Below are 19,622 nucleotides of genomic sequence, written 5' to 3'. Positions count from 1 at the left end.
GTTAAGGAAAAAAACAAAGCAAAACCAAACCAAACTACTACATTAGCATCAAGAGGTTTGAAAGTTACTCAGCTTGCCAATTTAAGTGACGCGTACCGATTTCACTCCAAAACATTAACCTATTTGTCATTTCCAAATCACTTGTATATAATTCTTCCAAAATGTTTGTTTTATCATTTGAACTAATGGCTCATAAGTAATGAAATGTCCCTTTTGCATGTGGGCATCATATATTTTCACAAACCCCAGATCTGAATCATTTAAGACAGGGGAGTAAATACTGGTATAAAGGGATCAATGGTAGGCTGACACACTTGCTCTTTGTAGAAGTTAACATATGCCAGTCTTTGCTACCCAAAAATGCTATAGTATGCTGGAAAAATCATGGTATGCATCCTTTGGCTTTACCACAACTGCAATAATATTGTGACAGAAAAAGATTACGGCAGATTTCTAGCAAAAATAACCCATTAGCCCCTTCTGGTTGGTTACTTTTTTCAGTCTTTTCATTCAAGAATGTTACTATGGCTGCTAGTTGTCATGACATATTATTTATGAGACATATGTCTATTGTTGAGCACTGTTCTTTTTATTGATTTTTTTTGACAGTTTTTATTTACTGCCAGATAATATACTAGAACATTTTACTGGCATTGGTCATGTTGGCCCTGTAAATTACAGAATCTTTGTTGGGATGGGAGCTTAGTAAACTAAATTATAAACTGCTAGAGACTAGCAAGATTATGATATTTGATTAATTAATAAAATCTTCTGTATTACAGCAAATAGCTGAGTATTTGTGACAAGACATGTCAAGATAATCATGTCAAAATAATCCATCTGCATCAGGAACAGTTTCTCACCATAAAACCATGAAGGATAGCACTACATACATACTATTATTACATAGTTTCTTGTTTCATTGCTCCTAACACTTAAACTTTAAGCTCATTTAGTTAACGGGACATTAAGAGCTTATAGTATCCTATAGATACAACATAAGGAAATCTTTTTTCTTTGTGTAATTACCTATACTGAGAAGCAAAGAAATATAAATCCAGGTGTAGTAGTGTGTTAGCTGCTAACATGCAGCTGTATGCAATCATCTGTGCCATCTGAAAATACTGCTCTACCAGGTTGAGCTAGCTTGAGTATCTCTGCTCTGTTGTGTTATGTAGACCTAAACAAAGGTTATTTGAAGAGTTTCTCATTTCTCAGATCATGTTATTAACACATTAGACATCTGTTAGAAATCTCTACATCAAATTGGCATACCACTATTTTACCAGTGAAAGCTTTATCTAATTACTTCGCTGATGCATGACTGTGATATCATATGAATATAAGCAGTGAAAACCCACAAACTAATATGCAAGGTCTAGTGAAGATAGTATAATCCATGTAGAAATCTGTGTCACCATGACTCACTGAAGATGTTACCCAGGCCAGCTAGATTAAAGGCAGAACAAGTATGCCTATCTATCTGCCAAGCATATATTCTGACTGCAGTACAGACTGAGCAGTCAGGAAAGCCTACGTGATATTTTTAGTTTCTCGTAAAGCTTTGACAAGACGAAAAACCAACCAACCAACAGCACACACAAAAAAAGATAGGTGGATACCATTAGGCCAGAATTCATTAGACAGAAGAACTAAAGAGATAATAAATCTTTTTGCACTTCTAATGCAATTACTCCAGTTTAGGAAACAGTCCAAGCAGAAGGTTGAGTTAGCTCAATCTGACTCCACCTTAGGGGGTCCTGCAAGGCTGTAAACCTGCTCAATCTCAAAACACCTACTCCAGGTTGGAAGCTCAGTACTGCTCAAAAGCTTTTCATAGCCTGAAAATTGAGCTGACTTCAGAGGTTTACTTCATCAGCTTATTTCTGTGAAGAGTTTTCACCAATCATTTTCCCAAATCTCTGAAAGATGCTTATAAAGAAGTCCTACTGAATGATATTAACATAATTCCTAAAAGATCTAAAATTAAAAAAAAAAATCACTATTCTTCCTTACTTTAACGGAATTCTGTCTTTCTATGTTTTATCATCCACAGGTAGGCCATACAGTCTCATTCACACGTGCATGTATGTTCAACACACAAACACCTGCCAAGCAGAAAATGACCTTTAGTTACGACATCAGTTTAAACACTTTCAGGCAAATATTTAATTTCAATTAACTTCACTGTCACGCAATTTCACAACAAAACACCAGCATCTCCGAAGCGACACTGCAGCTTTCCCTGGTCACAAGGCGGCAGCTGTGAAACCCCTGAGCAGACTGCTGCTGTAACTTGACAGTTGCCATTGACGGGGTCTCAGGAAAGATACTCCATTCATAGTTCAGGAAAGTAATATTTATAGCTGTGTTGTTACCTCTGGATCTCTCGCAGAGACTGTCTTTGAAAGACATTTCAGGATGGCATAGCTATAATGCTTTATAGATACCTGATCTGAGTACAACCTAGGAATTTGTGGATTGGCAAGTTCTTTCAAACAGGTTCTTCCTCCCAAGGTGTTTAGTCCAGCAGCTATGTGAAGTTCAGCTCTAATTTCCTGATGTGATGTCTGTTTTAATATCTTTAAGTTTGGTAAGTGGTGTTTTAACATTGGAAAAGCCTTTTTCTGCTGTTCCTCAACAAAAAGTCTGGAACTATAGAAATAAGGGACCAAAATGGGCAACATAACCTAAAATAACAAAACCTTCCGAATTACCATAACTAGGTCACATTTCATAGACACTTCAGAGATTTCCTTTTCAGATACCTATCTTAGCATGCTGATAAATAATTAATAATTATTAACAGATCTAAATCAGGTCAGGAGGCTTATTCAAAGCAGAGCAGTAAGCTTCTCCAGAGGACAATTCAGAGCCTTAAATTAGGCTTCTGCTCTGAATTACTCTCTGGAGAAACCATGTTCTCTCATTTACTTCAAAGAGATCCTAGGGAGATTAGTCAGGTAATTTAGCCTGCTAAATTAGATGCTAACAGTTGGGTGGTATTAATATCTCCTCTGAAGTTTGAATATAGTGCAACTTCACTTACATATTGCAAGTGCAAGTTTATTGTTTTGTTCATCTGCATTTAAACTGTTCTCTAAGGCAAATAAAATTTTACACACATTACCTTTATATGCACACCTTGTTAAACATAATAATGATTAACATTAATATCTCTTATAAGACACCGGCAATATTGGTACTTTTTAAATGGCTCGTAGCTCCATAAAATCTTCATGTATCATGTTTGGTGACATGCTCAGCGATTCAGATTTTCTTACGGCTGAAAAAAAAGATTAAGAATTGAATAAATGTTCTTATTTGATACTTATTTCAACAATTCATGGCTAGTGAGGATATTACAGCCACAGAATTAAAGACAGTAAGGCTATTCTCCAGTACTGAAAAAATGTAAGTTACAAGTTTCCTAAAGCACACGCTTTGGTTGCTCTGGTTCAAAATGGTATATGGCATATAACAACAACCCCAACATCATTTGAGTTTACCTAACCTCAAAGCGGCAGGGTAAAAGAGAGAGCAACTGAGTGAGAGAAACCACTTGGGCAGCATAGGAACAAAGATTAACCAGAATTAGCTGTATATTTAGACCCAAAATATTTCTTATCCATTGCCCGCTGGTGTTTTAGTAAACAACAAATCCATAATTTATTTGTTAAAAACTATTTTATCATAAAATTAACTTCATAAGAGTAGTGATCACAGGATTACGTTTTCATGGCCCTGGAAAGAACAGAAGTATTGGCAATAAACTGAAGTCACTTTCTAAGGCCTTACTCCTGTAATGTCAAAAATTGTGAGGGGACCACAGGTGCAATTACCTCAGAAAATGAGACAGCCTCTTTATCCTTGGCCATCTCCATCCCTGCTGCAGCGGTATCATTATTTGTAAAATGGAATGTCAGTTTTTCAATTTACATCCGGATCTTGGCCATAAAAATGTTTCAAAGCCAATCCAAGGATGCATGTGATTTACTGCCCTGCTGTAATATAAGTCACATTAAATTAAGTAGTAATATAATTCATTACTTTCTGAAGGCTAAATACTCCTTCTTATATTATTCCATTGCAAATAACAGGAATAACTGAATCCTAAACATCAGCTCCATGTGAAACATGAATATTGTGATTCCTAATCTACATTCCTTATACTTAGCAAACTATGAAATTAAAATGCAACCAGAAGCTGATGAAGACAAGCAGCATGAAGATGTACTTTTATGATATTTACTTTCTTTCTCATATAACATATGAGATACCATAGAAGCATTAAAGGAGAACTGGGCCTTCTGTGGGGAACTTACATTCAAAAAAAGAGAAAATTACAAGAGAAAAGGTCCTAGTCAATAAAATAGTCAAATAGAAAGTAATTATGCACTGATAATGCAATATAATAATAAAATGTTTTATTTTTATTCAGAAAATAAACTAAACATTCTAAAATATTGCAAAGCACCATTTCTTCTTCAAGATCATACTTCATTTTGAAATATCATAAGTGTGAATTAATAGTACAAGAAAAAATATTCAGTATATCAGGACATACAGAAGATGGCAGCTGTGCCCTCTGCACACCACTTCATGGGGTTTTGCAACAGAACTATCCAAGCATAATCTTACACCGTATTCATAGTTTTCTATGCCTCAAGCACTAGTTTTCTCTGCAGCTGATTTCAGATTGGAAATATTGGGCTCTTCCCAGTTGTTTAACCAACTGTTGTAGTACCCCCTGCATATGTCTCACTAACGCTAAAAAAAAGACCACGAGCTGAACATGTGTACTTGTCTAGTACTTCCCCCCATGAGTCATGTTCAGTGAGGATACTATAGCTGCAGATGTTAAATAACCTCATACTTATATTAATAGTCTGCCATTTTTTCCATAAGAAGTTAAAAGACTGTTTCTGTTTCTACTGTATTTACAATTGAAATAAGTCACTGATTACTAGTAAGAGAGCCCCAATGATCCTCTTCAACACATTCAAGAGCTCTCTTGCACACAACTGAAGAGTTGCTAAAGAACAAATTGAGTAATACAAAAGAGGTGGCAACACCTCTGCGCATCCAAACCCAGCCCAAATTCACAGTGCAGCTGAAGGGAGGAACACACAGAAGGTAATGCTGATTCAGTGTCAAGTGTCCAGGCAGGGCAGAAGCAGGACTGCAATTTAAACATTCAGCCTACAAAATTACTGCTGCCTGGAACATCTCTACCTCTTTGGGCTGCCAACACACTTACCCTAGTTTGCCTCGCTACTGCACTACATCAATATCTGCATTATTTCCTTCTCCCTCTATTATAAGCACTTCTACTAATAGTAATAGATAGTAATTAATATTAATAAAAGTATCGAAAGGCATTACCATAGAAAAAAGAGAGAGAAACATCTTCTATAAAACTGATGAAGCTTAACTGTCATCTGCAAGGCTTATGCCTTGATTTATGCTACCTGCGAATCTTTACCACACTGTCCAAAGTGCAAGAAACACTCTAGGAATACCTGTTACAAAAAGCGGAGGATGTGGGAGCAAGAGGTAAATATGTTTAACTGTGGAAGTCACTGAAGCATTCCAGCTTGGGGAATATGGCACGTACTGCAGCAGTGCTGACATTGGTCTTGGCATTGGTCTTTGGGGCCTCATGCAGGAAAAACACTTCAGTACATATTTCACTTCAGTCCATATGTTGACTTCAGCAGGTAACCCCTTACTAAGGGGCACACCATAGCGTGGGCTCAACGGTAAGCACTAGCGTGAGGCCAGCTGGTGTTGACTTGATGCATTGCAGCATCCTGAATAAGCACTCTCCTGGAAAGGGAGAGGAAATAGTCAGTGTCCAGTATAGGAAAACTAGTATTTTCTCTCCAGTGAAGAGGTAGGATATCTATCTAGATGCTACATCTCTCTGGGGGCCATAAGAGTCATTTTGCTAGTAACAGATGTCTATAACATACTCAAATCCATACCCCATACCATATGTCTTACTAAGACTTCAAAAGCTGCTCGTATTATCAAAAGCAGTCACGGAAATTAACAACTCGTGGCACGCTGACAGCAACACTCGGCAGCCCAGAATGCAAGGAGTGTCATGCAAGGACAGCAGACAATCCCTGAGTTTCCAAAACAATCCAAAAGAATGCCTCAAAGATGCACAGCCTTAAGGCGATAAAGCTAGAGTATTTTTGAACCAGTGGTCTGTTAAATAGGAAAGAGGTGGGGTAAGCAAGGACAAAGTGAAACCACAATATTTTCAAGAATTAGAAGCAGAAAACATACTCTAAATATTTATTTGTAGTCAAAGATAAAAGTGGCTAACATGTTGACCAAAGATTTAATATTATTGGACAAATTCGTAAAAATCATTTGAGTGAGATTTTATCAAGACATATATGGAGAGAATATATAAACCACATAAAACACTGAATAGGGAACAATACTGCAGGAAAAGAAATGAGAACTAGAATACAGCACCCTGAACATGAACAGAATTACAAAATAATCACTATATGCTAGAGACTGTGCAAGTAAAGGTTATACAGACAGCACCAGTGGGGCAATTATTTCTTTCTGAGGTATTGATACAGCTAAGCGCAGATACTGTAAAAATTACACTGCTAATCTGTACAGTCAGAATAGTCAGAGCAAGAATACAGAATGATACAGAGCTCTTCTATATTGCAAGAGCAATAAAAGTGATTAAAAATTAGAAGGCATGCCATTTAAGAAAAAGGTAGGAGAAATGAGTACACTAGTATACACTAGAGAAGAAGAACACTGTTGAAAGAGTACAATAACTCTTTATAAATACATATGGAGAGTTAATGAGAACAGTGGAAAGGTATATGTAAAGTAGTTACTGTAGAAATATGAAGAAATGCTCTTAGAAGCATGAAAAGAGAAATAAGCCTAAATGAAAGCAAGCATTTTTAGTGAGACTAATGAATGGAGTCTTTTGCTAAAAAAGGCAAGAAGATCACCACCTTGGAAAGCGTTCACAAAAAGCCAGACAGAGGCAAGGAGGGAGTCTAATGGGTATTCTGCAGAAAATCATAAATAAATCTGAAGCCTTTGGCATGGAGTCATTGAACCAGACTCTGCTTCTAATCCCATCACCCACAAATACAAGAATTATAAAGGATGCTACAGTTAAGAAAAAAGGGCTCTCCAAAGATGCATGAAGTTGCCAGAAATGCAGAGATCATTCCTGGCTTTGCTGAGTAGAGCAACATGACAAAACAATAGGCGGCACATGAAGAAGAGTATAGTAACAGTAATTGTGGAACTGCTCTTGCTAACACAAAATAAACTAACAAGTTCTATATACAAATAAATGTAAACACTCGCATCAATTCTTTTCAATGAATTGACATCATATGGGATGTTTCATACATCCTCTGACATAATGCTTTATTTCATTACAGCACGAAACTGATGATCAAATTATGAACTCTGTCAAGAACATCAGGCTGTACAAGAATGATAAAAAGAACTAAAAAAAACCCCATAAAATGCAAAAAATGTTTTCTTGTACTAGCCAAGACAAGCAATGAAACAGCAACAACAAAAAATGCCTCCCCTGAGCTTAAACAACTAACAAAACCAAATCTCTAAAAATTTCCTAATATCGAAAAGCTGCCATGGCCTTCAAAGCAATATCCTAGGCAAGTAATATTTAGTGCTTTTCTTCTGGTTACATTTACCAATGGTCACAAAGTTGCATCTAAAATTCACTATAACAAATCAGTTTGCCACCAAGACAAGTGTTTTTGCAGAGGAAAAAGAACGTGAGATGATTATATTGATAACACTGGAATCACAAAGACACTGCATATCCCACTCTTAGAAAAGTTATTACAGAATATTCTCATGTTGCTTTTTGAGTAGTTCTTGAACTTAGCAAATTTATAGTTTTTAATAACTACCACACTGGTGGAAGAAACACAACTGGGTTTTACAAAAAATACTTTCATGTCCACGTACGACAAATGTATTTCATATGATACTAAGCCAGATTTTAGAGAGTTAATCACTTTGTGCTGAAATATGGTAGCTATGAAATATTAAATTTATATCATACCTAGCCTCTAGAACTTCAGCCCATTTTAATAAGAGACAGTATTGAAAAATACAACAAATACAGAGATTGTAATTACTTCTGAAGACATCTCAGAAGTCCAGGTAGAAATATAACTACTTAATTATAAAAGTAAGATTCTTAGTAATAATTGTCTTTTAATTCTCAAGTTTTGATTTAACTTTTAAACAGAGAGCCGTACAAACTAAAATTCAGCCTTCCTTAGGCAAGACAATTTGACATAGGACAAGAGCACTACAGAATTACTGGGCAAAAATCATGTATACTGAAATAAATGTTTTATGATCTTTAAGTATCAGAGGTTGAAAAGTATTATTTTTTTAAACAGTCTTTTTAATGTCAAACTTTAGAATGCATTTTAAAAAACGTCCCATTTATATTGTCTTAAAGTAATCTAGGTTTTGCTACCATTCCTAGTCCTCTTCCAGAGCTGCTTTGCTAGTCACTAAATATCAGAAAATTCTTAATATTTAAAAAAATCTTTATAAACTGAGGGATAGAAATCTAATGCAAAAACAACAAACAGCACAAACAAAAAAACTAACCCTAATGCTGATAAACATATTCCTGGGCTTTAGTCTTTGCAAAGCCGAAGAAGAGATGGAATTTGAAATAACTATATCAGCTTCTTCCTTTTTCACTGATACTCTGACACACAATTCTGAATCAAAATCTAATTCAAGCTGAAGTGGAATTTAGTTACCAAAAGCTTGATCTAGGAGGATTACTTATATATGGATAATTACAACATTACAGAACAGTAAAAAAGAAACATTGGGAATAGGAACAAAAAATCCCACAAATTTATGAGAGGAGCTAGAGGAAAATGTTCCTGATGATGTTCTGTTGTTTCTTTGTGCATCTGGGCTAAAGTGCTAGAAAAGACAAAGGAACAAAATGATCTCTGATACCTCATGAGTCAGTTTCTGTATTTCTATAATTCTACTGAGATTCTCACTGAAAAAAATGGAATTTATTATTTGTTTGAAATTTATTTGTGGCAGAACAACAACTCCTCGTCATTCCCATTCTCCATGGGGACACAATTTGCACCAATTCCAGTGCTTTGTTATCCATGTTGCTACTGAAAATTGTAGCTGATGTTTAACCTGAGGCTCATTACAATTTAAGCCTATTCTTTCTTGCTTTATCTACTATGTATGAGTAGGTTAGATTGTTCTGTCTGCAGAACGATTTCCTCTTTGAAACATTTCCTTATTTGAAACATTTGAAACTATTATATATACAAAGATCACAACTGTGCCTCTACCTCCACCTTCCTATATTTAGGCAAAAAAATTTCAGCTGATGACGTCTGCCTTAATGATCTTGGGGATTTTTTCCCCCATTTCTTTCTTGAAGTGCAACGCACTGGACAGAGTACTCCAGCTGAAGCATTAAAAGTGGTACTTAGAGAGGAAAGAGTACAGAGGTGCCTTGGAGAACGTTCTCCATGTACAGTGTCTTCCTTTCTCTGCAACAGTGTGATACACTACTCGGGTCCAGCTTGTGATTCACTAAAATCCCCAAAATACCTCTGTGCAGAACTGCTTGCCCCGTCGTCCTCCAGCCTGCATTTGAGTAAACTAATTTTCACCAATTAGTGCAGATCTTGAGCTTTATTAAATATCATCCTTTTTGATGCTTACTTATTGATACTTAATTTCGAACCGACTGAATTTTCTGTCAGGTTCTTTTGGTGGTTAGGGTCATGTAGTTAGATCTCCAATGAACTCTATTACTATTAGATGAATGAATGTTTTAGAGTTCTAACAAAAATAGGATCTTATGTATAAGGACTTAATGTTCACATAAGGTTTGTATTTAGTCATCCAGATTTCAATTCTCTGTAAACATTCTCTACATTTTCAAAATTATAATTAACCAACCTATTTCTTGTTTTATGTTTTATTTTTTAATTAGAGTCTAATTTGATATCAGCAACACTAAATTTTGCCCCCAGTTTTCAGAGAAACTTCAAAGTAAGGGTAGCAAGGGATTGATCATGTTGATGAGCTCAGCATCTCTGATTCTGCACAGAACCAAGTAAAAAGGAAGGTCTCCTTAATCTGCTATGAGTCAGTTATAAGTGGAAAATATACTTTTGCAAACTGAGTTTATCTTCCTCTGTTTCCCTTTTTATACCTATATTTAAACATATATTTTATGATAAAGAATGATATCATAGAGTGTATGTTTATAAAGGAAAACTTTTTTGATAAAATTTTAGCTTATGGCAGTGATGGAGTTTAAGCAGCAGGTGAGAAATGCTGAATACAGCTGAAGTCATGCATTTCTTTGGTGTATGAGTATCATTCACATATAATTCATTGTGAAACCTGACATCTGCACAAACCCATCAGATAACTGAGTTCACAAATCAGAAATGACAACGTATCAGTCTTATCAAAAGCACTATTGCTGACCCTACAAACCTAAAAATAATTATCTGCCTCTCTTTTCCCTCATAGGTTTGATCAAGAAACATAACTTTTTAAAGACAAAAGCGTTACATATGGAGTATTTTTGCATTTAAACCTATTTTGTAGGCTTTGGGATCATAAGCTTTGCCTGTTCCTCTCCACCATTAAGCTAAACACATACTTTGCTGGAAAAAAGTGAGTATAAGAAAATGTCTTTCCCTCTCTTCCGCTTTACCCGAGTTCCTTCCTCCAAGCACACAAAATAGTAAAGCATTTTGACAGCATTACAAGAGCTGCCAGAACAACAAGTATTATCACATTGGAGAAATACTGACAAAAGCTGATTTATATTGGAACAGTGGGACAGCAGTTAGCAAAAATCATAGTTCTAGCATAGTTTGTACTGTAAATTAACTTGCTTGCCCCAATGCCTGTTCAAAAGTAAAGGAAAAAAAATTCTGGCTCCTTACTTCCAAAGATGGAAAGGTGCACAGAAATATTAGAAGAGAACTGAACAGAATAGAAAGAATACTCTTTCCTGTGTATGGGAGAAATTAGGCCTTCCTCAGATTGGTAAAATTTGTCTTTTTACTCCTTTTTTGAGTAGCAGATAAGCCAACGACATGCTGAATAGCTCCATCTAATCATTGCAGAATGTGAGATTTTAAATTATTTAGAGACATTTAAACAAGAAACAATAGTTTCTGACTTGCTAAAGCATTGAAACTAAGAAGGAAAATCAATTGTAATAATTACTTTATTAAAATAAAGAATATGAACTTGATTTTGAATTTCCTTTCTTTCTCCTTCTTTTAAAAGATTATTCTGAAGAGGGCTTTATGTCTGATGAATTCTGCAAATTTTAACTGCAGGTTTTCTGCCTTCTTATCATCACCACACAACCGACCAGCATTCAAAACAATGAAAGACTAAAACTTGCTCAAAAGCTGCAAGGCTTACCTTTGGTTCTGGGAATGGGAATGAAGGTATGGAGAGGAAGACCAAGGGCATGAGTAATATATTGGCATTAACTCCTAGCAATGAATGTGGATAGAGTGCACTATTTCTTACGTTCAGTATTTATAACACACGTGAATGTTCTCGTCTCCGCAGTGTCAGATGTCAGTGCCTCCACTCGACACTGACTTAGTGAGGTATAAAGCAATAAATCAAAATGTGGGAAAGGCTTTAATTTGGGGTGGAGAGATGAACTGTCCTCTTTATTCCTCAGACTTCTAAATCTTATGGTCAAGCCAATAGCTCAGCTGCCAGAGATGCACAGGAAATAGTGAAAGAGCAGAGCATAAATCCAAGCTATGTTCTAACTTAAAAAAAAAGGGGGGGTGGATGACAGCCATAAAAGGGAATTATTTACAACAGTACTGACAAACGTTATAGGTACATAAATTTCTAAACCATCATGCAGTGTAGAAAGTAAATTAAGCATATTAGGCTCTGAACTCAGAGATGCTATTCTTCCACTAGGTGGATTTGTTCTGATCGGTGACAAATACGACACATTTTTTCCCCAGGATACATGGCCCTGCTGGATGGTTTAACCAGTCTGCTTTTCTTTTTTCTTCTATAAAAAGACAGGTCATCTTTATTAACTCCTTTGTACTAATTATCTTATGTTAGTACAATACAAACGAATTCAAACTCATGTATTAAGTAATTTGTCAGTGCAATTTAAAGTGTTTTTATATGGATTTAGACCTCCTAGCTTTTAAAGTATTTAATGTCATTTAACATCCAGTCTGGAACATTTTCAAAAGAAATTGCCACTGGTGTCATTAGCAATTAATGCTAGTGCTTTGGGGATCCAGGTCTAAATTGCCTATGTCTTGTAAGTCTTTGGAAGAAAGCTCAGTTATGGTTAATAATTTACTCATTTAGAATTGGCTTATAGGGGGAGTTTTCTATTTCCAACTAAGGCTGGGCCATAAGACGCTTTCAGTTTTGAAGTTCAATGAATGAATGAACTTTGAATGAACTTTTCTTCTGCTTTCCTTGTCGGAAATGTGCTAAGTGAGCAGGACTCCTGTGCTAAGTGAGCAGAGGCCTGGACTGCTTTTGGGGCCCCAACTGCATTTCAGAGCTTTCACAATTCCCTACTTTGAAGCCAACACAGAACCACACACTGGGACCCAAAAATAAGGTGATGTTCAAGAGATAACTCACTGTCCGCGTACCATGAGATCACGGAGAACTCAGATACTTTCACCATTTGAGGCTTTAAAGGTGGGAAGGATGTCCTGCCTTGTCTTCAGTTCAAGAAAAACATTGGGGTTAGAGTACGAAGAATTAACAAGTTTTAGATGTACTATTTCCCTGTCTTATCACTTGAGAATAATGTAAAAAGTACGTAGTAAGAAATGAATATAAAGGAATGCTCCTCGGCTCTAATTATTCTCTATTTTTTTAGAGTAGAATTACAGCAAAATACATTAAAATATTTACAATTACACTTCTTGTACCCAGAACAGATTTAAAGTCAACCTGCTCCAAAACTTTTCCGTTATTTTCATCACTTTTAACATTCACTTCACACTTACAATCACTTATCACACTGAATTGCTTTCTAGCTGTGAGCAGTATACACTTGAGACATCAGAAAACACTTTTTTTTCCTTTGTTGAACCAGTAATTTAAAAAACGTCTAGCCAATCTTGCTACATTTTCCACATTGCACAACAATTCAGACACTAAATAAAGTGGTGGTTTTGGCATTAAAACATTCAGTAGGTGAAGAAGAGTCTCATCAGTGCTTAGCCTAAAAAGTTCAATCTCTTAAGAAATTGCTTAAAAATTACCCGGTACAAAAGCAAACCAAACCAACAACTTTGCAAATTGCTATCATTTGCAGAAGAAAATTCTAAAAACAAAATCTAAAGTATTAGCTCCATTAAAGTTCCTGCTCTTACTGCCTGCAGAGTTCACAGAAGTAGTTTAACGCTGCTCTGTATTAGTTGTTTTCCAAGAGGTTGCTTAAAAGACAAGAACATGTAATCCCAGCAGAGAAACAAGAGGCTCAGGAGAGTCTGAGCAACAGTCCGAGGGTTGACTGTTACGTATATGATGTTACTATATTAAATATAGATTTTATCTGAGTTTCCAGCTGATAGCAGCTGGCTATGCAGCAGCTGGAGGGAAGGATTAGCACTATCTCCTCCAGCAGCAGAGAGGATGAGAGAAGATTACTTTCTGTGATCCTAATACTTCTGGATTTTCATTCTTACCTTCAACATATTCAGTGATATACTCTTGAGAAAATCAGATGGGGCTGAAATTCATTGATACTGAACCCTAAGAAAACATTAATTGCAGCATCATTGTCCCAGGCCATGACTGGGTGACCTGTTGCAGCGTCCCACAGCTGGTAAGATCTCTCCACTACACAACCTGGGGAGCAGTGAGGGTGTAGGAGAGCACAACGGGAACCCACCTGCAGCATGGTCAGGGAGAACGAGCTGACCATTACTCCCAGGACTGGTAACTCAGGCACCGGCAGTGTCTGAAAATCCAAATTTCATTCTGCCAGTGAACTGGTATTTGATTCCCCTGAATACCCCAGGTTAACCACACACGCAGAGGCTCTAAGCACTTAGTAACATAACGTATTGTCAGAGGCTTAGTTAACACGCTTTGGAGACCTCAAAGGAGAACTTTCTGTGGAGGCAGCTATGTGCTTGAGGGGGTCTGTGCACCACAGAGCTTACAACTGGCTGCCACCTTCATGTCTTCCAAGGCTGATCTCCACGTCGGATAGTCCGAGTGAAGTTCGTGCTGTATTCCCTCCTACTCTCTCGGCTGAACCTACCTGTGTCCTGATGCAATTTAAACTGAGTTGCGCTCTGTCAGCAGCTTTCCTGCCCCTGCGCGCACTGACCTAAAGCCTAGGGGTACCGCTGATTTTGCACTGGAGTGCTCGATTGGGAGATCGCGCGCCCCCATCCCGATGAGAGTTAAGTGGCTATGAGACGGTAAACGGAGGTTTTCTGTGGCCCCAGAGAGAGTCAGATGAAGGCTAAGAATCTGGGAAATCTGGACACCTCGCTTGGTGAGGAAGAAAGTCTTTCCCAGGTGCAAGCTAGATGCGGCTAAATCTGAACGCCTCCTTGATTTCGAGGAGCATTGGTGCCAGGCACGTGCAAGCAGGGAATACTTGCAGAGTTGGACACCTGTGCCTTTCCACTCCCCAGAGAGCTGAAGGGAGTGGAATAACTTCATTAATAAAACTAAAATATAACTAACTTTTTTTATTAATTTCTGAAAATATATTATTCATTCTGACAAAAAGAAAGGAAATACTGTGTAGAACTTCCTTTACCAAGGAATTTAGACATTAATGAAGATCTGCTTCTGAAGTCACAGAGCACAGACTTCCGCTAATTTTTACTACCTCGCTCTCTATACAAAAATATAGTTTCATTTTTGATTATAAAATCAGTTGATTATAAAATCAATTTCTAAAAATTTATTCTTATGGAATCTGAATCGAGCTTTCCACATAATTCATACACCAATTCGTTCTCCATTTCATCTACTTTCCTAACCTATATTTGTTTGGTTTTTCTTCCAGGTAAAAGGATAAGAAAAAAAGTTAAGTAATATCCCACTAATGCATCTTTTTGACACATTTGTTATTTAGCCAGCGGTGTGCAGTTTCCTATTGCTGGTATAATAAATGTTTATTGTATTTCAAATTTGATGAGTGCTCTAGGGTACCATGATTGTTTAATATACTTCTACACCATATATCCATTATGAGAGAAGACCACAGACTAGCCTGTTTAAACTAATAGAAAGCCTAGTGCAACAGAAAAAACTAGATCCAAGTGCAGCTGTCTCAGTGAACTTTTTTACCAGAAAAATCAATAGAGAGCTGCAGGGGACACAGCAATGGGAGCACAGCAGTTGATGGGTCAGTCAATTAAGCAGTGACAGTGCGTAGAAGGAAAAGAAGGTAGGTACCCTCTCCCATGGTTAAGCTTAGTGTAGCGTTGCTGAGAAGCACTGGCTCTAGTAAGGATTTTACAATCAGGCAAAAGCTATATTACTGATTTTAGGTACAATGGAAATCTAATTTGTCTTACATGTTGCTCTAAGATGACTTTCTATTTCAGTTACTAAGGGAAAACTGGTTAGAACAAAAATGAACCAAACAGGAACCTCATGATGGGGTTCCTCTCCCAGGACCTCTAAAAGTAGGCTTTTGTTTAAGTTGCTTTAGCCTCCTCTAGAGCCAATGGGGTCCACAGGCACCTTCAAAGAAGACTCACCCCATTTCTGCATGGGCTTCCATGCTGCACTGCGCGGATGGTGTACGGAGATAGCAACTAGAGCTAGCTCTGCTCTGTGCAGGTACAGGAACCAGTTAGGGGTCCCCTATGATGTTCCACACGGCTTATTTTTCCCTGATAATAAGCTTGCATTTCACACATACAAATCCCAGCATCATAAAAATAAGAAAAAAATAGTGACAATAAAAGTAAAAAGAAAAGGAAAGAAAGATTACGTATTTTGTGGGGTCTTTATTTTTTTAAAAACAATTATACTGCAAGCGTATTTTCTAACCTATAAGGAATTTTATGATCAAACACTTTTTTTGCTGAGAGTACTTTTCAGGTTTGAGAAATATATAGATCATCAGGTAAGTTATTTGTATGGTTATACACATTTTTTCCTCTGTTGTGCTTTGCCTGTGCAGGAAACTTACAGCACTCACACAACCGCAGTCTTTGCTACGTTCCCTTGCTAAGCTCCTCTCCTCTGTATTAATCCCATATCACAGTCTCAGTTGCTGCTAAATCTTTTATTTTAAAGGACTGTTTCCATCCACTCTCAGCTCCAGTTATACTCTTCAGCATACTCCCCTCTGTACATCCCTGACCTTGCCATATACTCCTCCTTCCTTAATTAATTCAAGGTTTTAAACATTTGTCTGTGTCAATGTTGATGCAAAGTCACATTTAACAACTGAGCTTACGGAAACAGAGACTAGGCAAATAACCAGGAGGTATAATCTATACAAGGGATTCATATGAATGGGAGCAGATAAGATGCCTACCCCTGGTCTTTCTGCTTTCTTCTAAAGGTGCAGATACTTTTTCATAAAATATACAAATTGTAATCATCTGCATGGAACTAAACAATCGACAATCAATAAATTTGTACTAATGCGTATAAAACGAAGCAAATTGTTTAATTAAATTTACTACTCACTTTTGCATTAAGTATATGACAAAACATTACTGACTTGTTATATCATAACAGATAATTTTCAAATTCATATAGATATCAGAGACACCTGATACACTGTGCAGAGGGCACAGCTATCGCATCAACTTCCCTTTGACTCATTCCCCCCTCCAAAATTCCCAGAATATACTGTTGGAAGCCTTAAAATGATGGCCTGTCTTCTGTAATTTTGGGGAAAAGAACAGGACTGAATGAAGACTGAGACACCAAAATCTTGGAATCAAACTTAGTATGCACCTTAGTAAAGTCCTGACATTTAACAGCATTTCTGATGAGCCAAAGAGAATCTTAAAGGATTGACCTTTCATTTAAATCTTCAGCATAAAGACAGTATCTGACCTTTATGATAAATTTCTAAATTATACTTCTACTCCTGATTTTGTCTTTGCATATCTCTTTGTTTATTACTTAGTGGTTAAAGTCTCCCCTGCTAACAAGTGCAGCCACTTAATATTCATGAATACTAGCTGGAAGTACTGAGATGCCTAAAGTTATTTTTAAGTACAGTTGTTCTGGGGGATTATCTAGTATCATTATTACAAAACTATCTACAATGTTAGGGTACAACTTGAAAGACAGAAATGAAATGAAGAATGTACTAGAAATCATTACATACTGTAGGAATCCAGTGGATAGGTCATGCCAGTCTGACACGAAAGAGGAGATAACAGCATACTAGATTTTTTTCTAAGCATTATTTATTCCCTACTTGCTGATGGCTACGAGTTTAGTTTGGGCACAGCCACCTCAAAACTGTGCAGCTTGTAGGCAATATTGAGTGTCCTTGGCACAAGGACAACACGTGCTCTGTGGTCATGGGTAGCAAAGGGGAAAAGAGGGAAAAACTGGTACACCAGTTTGGATGGCGGTGCCAGAGATGGGCAGGAATCAGCAGACTTCTCACAGGCCTGAGGTAAAGAAGGGTCAGCAGGGCCTGGGAGATCCCTGATGGCGGGGGGGGGGACATGTGGGACAGGCAATGGGGACCTGAGAAAGCTGAGCTGGCGAGAGCAACTAGAGGGTTAGCCCAGTAAGTGCCATGAAATGTGGCTCTGAGGAGTGCCTCGGGTTTGAGGACCCAATTATAATAAACAATAAAAACTGTGTAGTGTCACTTACCTTCTTGACTCACAACACACGGCTGTATCTTTCTGAAAGAGTTATGCATGTATTTCAGAAGTGGGGATATCATCACATAAGTATATTGTACATGGAATGAACGCTTATTTAAAAAACAAATTCGGAAATCAAAATTCTCTGCTGTGCGTTCAGCGCAACCTTCTCAAACATCAAGAATATCGTTAGTTTCATACTGTTCCGCTGAGTTTGTCAAAATTAAACTTAAAAAATTCCAAGCTAAACAGGGTTGGCTTAGATTTACACCTTCACCATTTGCCAAATCTAGCTTCTCCTTCTCATCGACTTCTGAGCTCCGAGCATTTTAGATACTTTCTGAGAACTCGTCCTGCTGCTGCCAAGGAAGATGGAACGAGAACCTGCAAAATGCAACAGTCTCTTCCCAGCTTGCATTCTCACGTCCATCGAGTTTTAACAATTTCATCACTATACCAAAGATCAAAAACGGTCACTGGCAAAGACTGAACCGCACCTGAAGACTTATCTCACTTTAAACTTAGTACTTCATTAACTAGCATGACTAATTAGCTATCATTGCTTACTAATATTCAAACTCAATACATTTAAACAAAAGCCTTTTTCTTCTTAATGTGGAAGAAGACTAATAGATTAAAAGGAGCTGTCATACAGTACATCGTCCTAACTTTTTACATTACCTGAAATGTTTTATTATATTATTCCTCTTAAAATTAGTAAAAGATCATATCCTTGCTTGTATAAAATAACACCAGAATGACCCAAGAATATCTTCCAATTAATTTAACTGCCTGTCATTGAAAAACATTAAATTGCCTCCTTTCGCGAGCTGCTTCACTGGAATGTAAGATAAAATTTAGGATCTGTTAAAAATGCAAGAATATCAGTCTTTAGCATGTCTATAATGAAGTATTGTATGAAGAGCTATAGAAGCTTGATTGGAACTAGCACAGTGATATGGGAAATGTACATTACTCAGAAAATTTTACTGTTGTGAGCAAGTATTCTGAAAGTAGTTTTTCTATGTTTTTGTTTTATAGCTAACTGTTGCAGATTATTTTTCTCTATTCATTATTGCCATAACTGATTCAAGATGCAACAAAATTAGTTTGTAGTTAGTTGAAAATGAGCAAAAGGCCAGTATACTTCAATCTAACTTTCATTTCTTTTTTAGCATATATGTCACATCACAGCAGCAAGTGCAATCGTTCCTCCTCTCACTTTCAAGAGAGTTCATGCTGTTTCTTGAACAGTCAGTAAGTCCTACATGCTCTAAATGGAACAGGTTGCATTTTACTTTAAATGTCAACATTTCCAGCTGACATCTGCTATTTATTTTAACAAAACCATTTGTAAATTGATAACAAACACTCAGGTTTTATTAAACTGTATTCGCACAGGAAGTCAATGAGATGAGTTATATCAAGCACAATTCATGTGAACAACATGCAGATTTTTTTCCTACTTTGTCAATAATTTAAATTTAATGTCCTTCTTTTGAAGAAGGGACAAACTCTTTGAGTTCTTTTATCAGAAACTGAAGGCCAGAGGTGAAATAATCTGTGGCTTAATCAGTAAACACAATAAAGGATTTACTGACTGACATCTGGGGAAGGTAGTTTTACTGATGTAACTGACAGGTTGATTGCAGATTTACTAGCTCCACACAAGTACAATAAATCTGACTTCAGCTCTGGGCAAATCATGTT

General features: G+C 36.9%; 1 protein-coding gene across 6 annotated transcripts in view; it reads right to left on the bottom strand.

Moving 5' to 3' along the window:
* GALNTL6 (polypeptide N-acetylgalactosaminyltransferase like 6) overlaps positions 1-19,622 on the bottom strand; it is a 512,820-nt gene that overhangs the window by 387,859 nt on the left and 105,339 nt on the right. The window contains exon 2 of one of the 6 annotated variants that reach the window (XM_064510968.1): positions 3,131-3,286. The exons of the other annotated variants lie outside the window; for them this stretch is intronic. The gene's annotated coding sequence lies outside the window, so the exon portion shown is untranslated. The remainder of the gene's footprint in view (positions 1-3,130; positions 3,287-19,622) is intronic. 6 annotated transcript variants of the gene reach the window in all.

The sequence above is a fragment of the Dromaius novaehollandiae genome, chromosome 4, assembly GCF_036370855.1.
Source record: "Dromaius novaehollandiae isolate bDroNov1 chromosome 4, bDroNov1.hap1, whole genome shotgun sequence".
Lineage (NCBI taxonomy): Eukaryota > Metazoa > Chordata > Aves > Casuariiformes > Dromaiidae > Dromaius > Dromaius novaehollandiae.
Note: the sequence above shows the minus strand (reverse complement) of the source record. Positions and strands in the feature narration are given on the sequence as shown.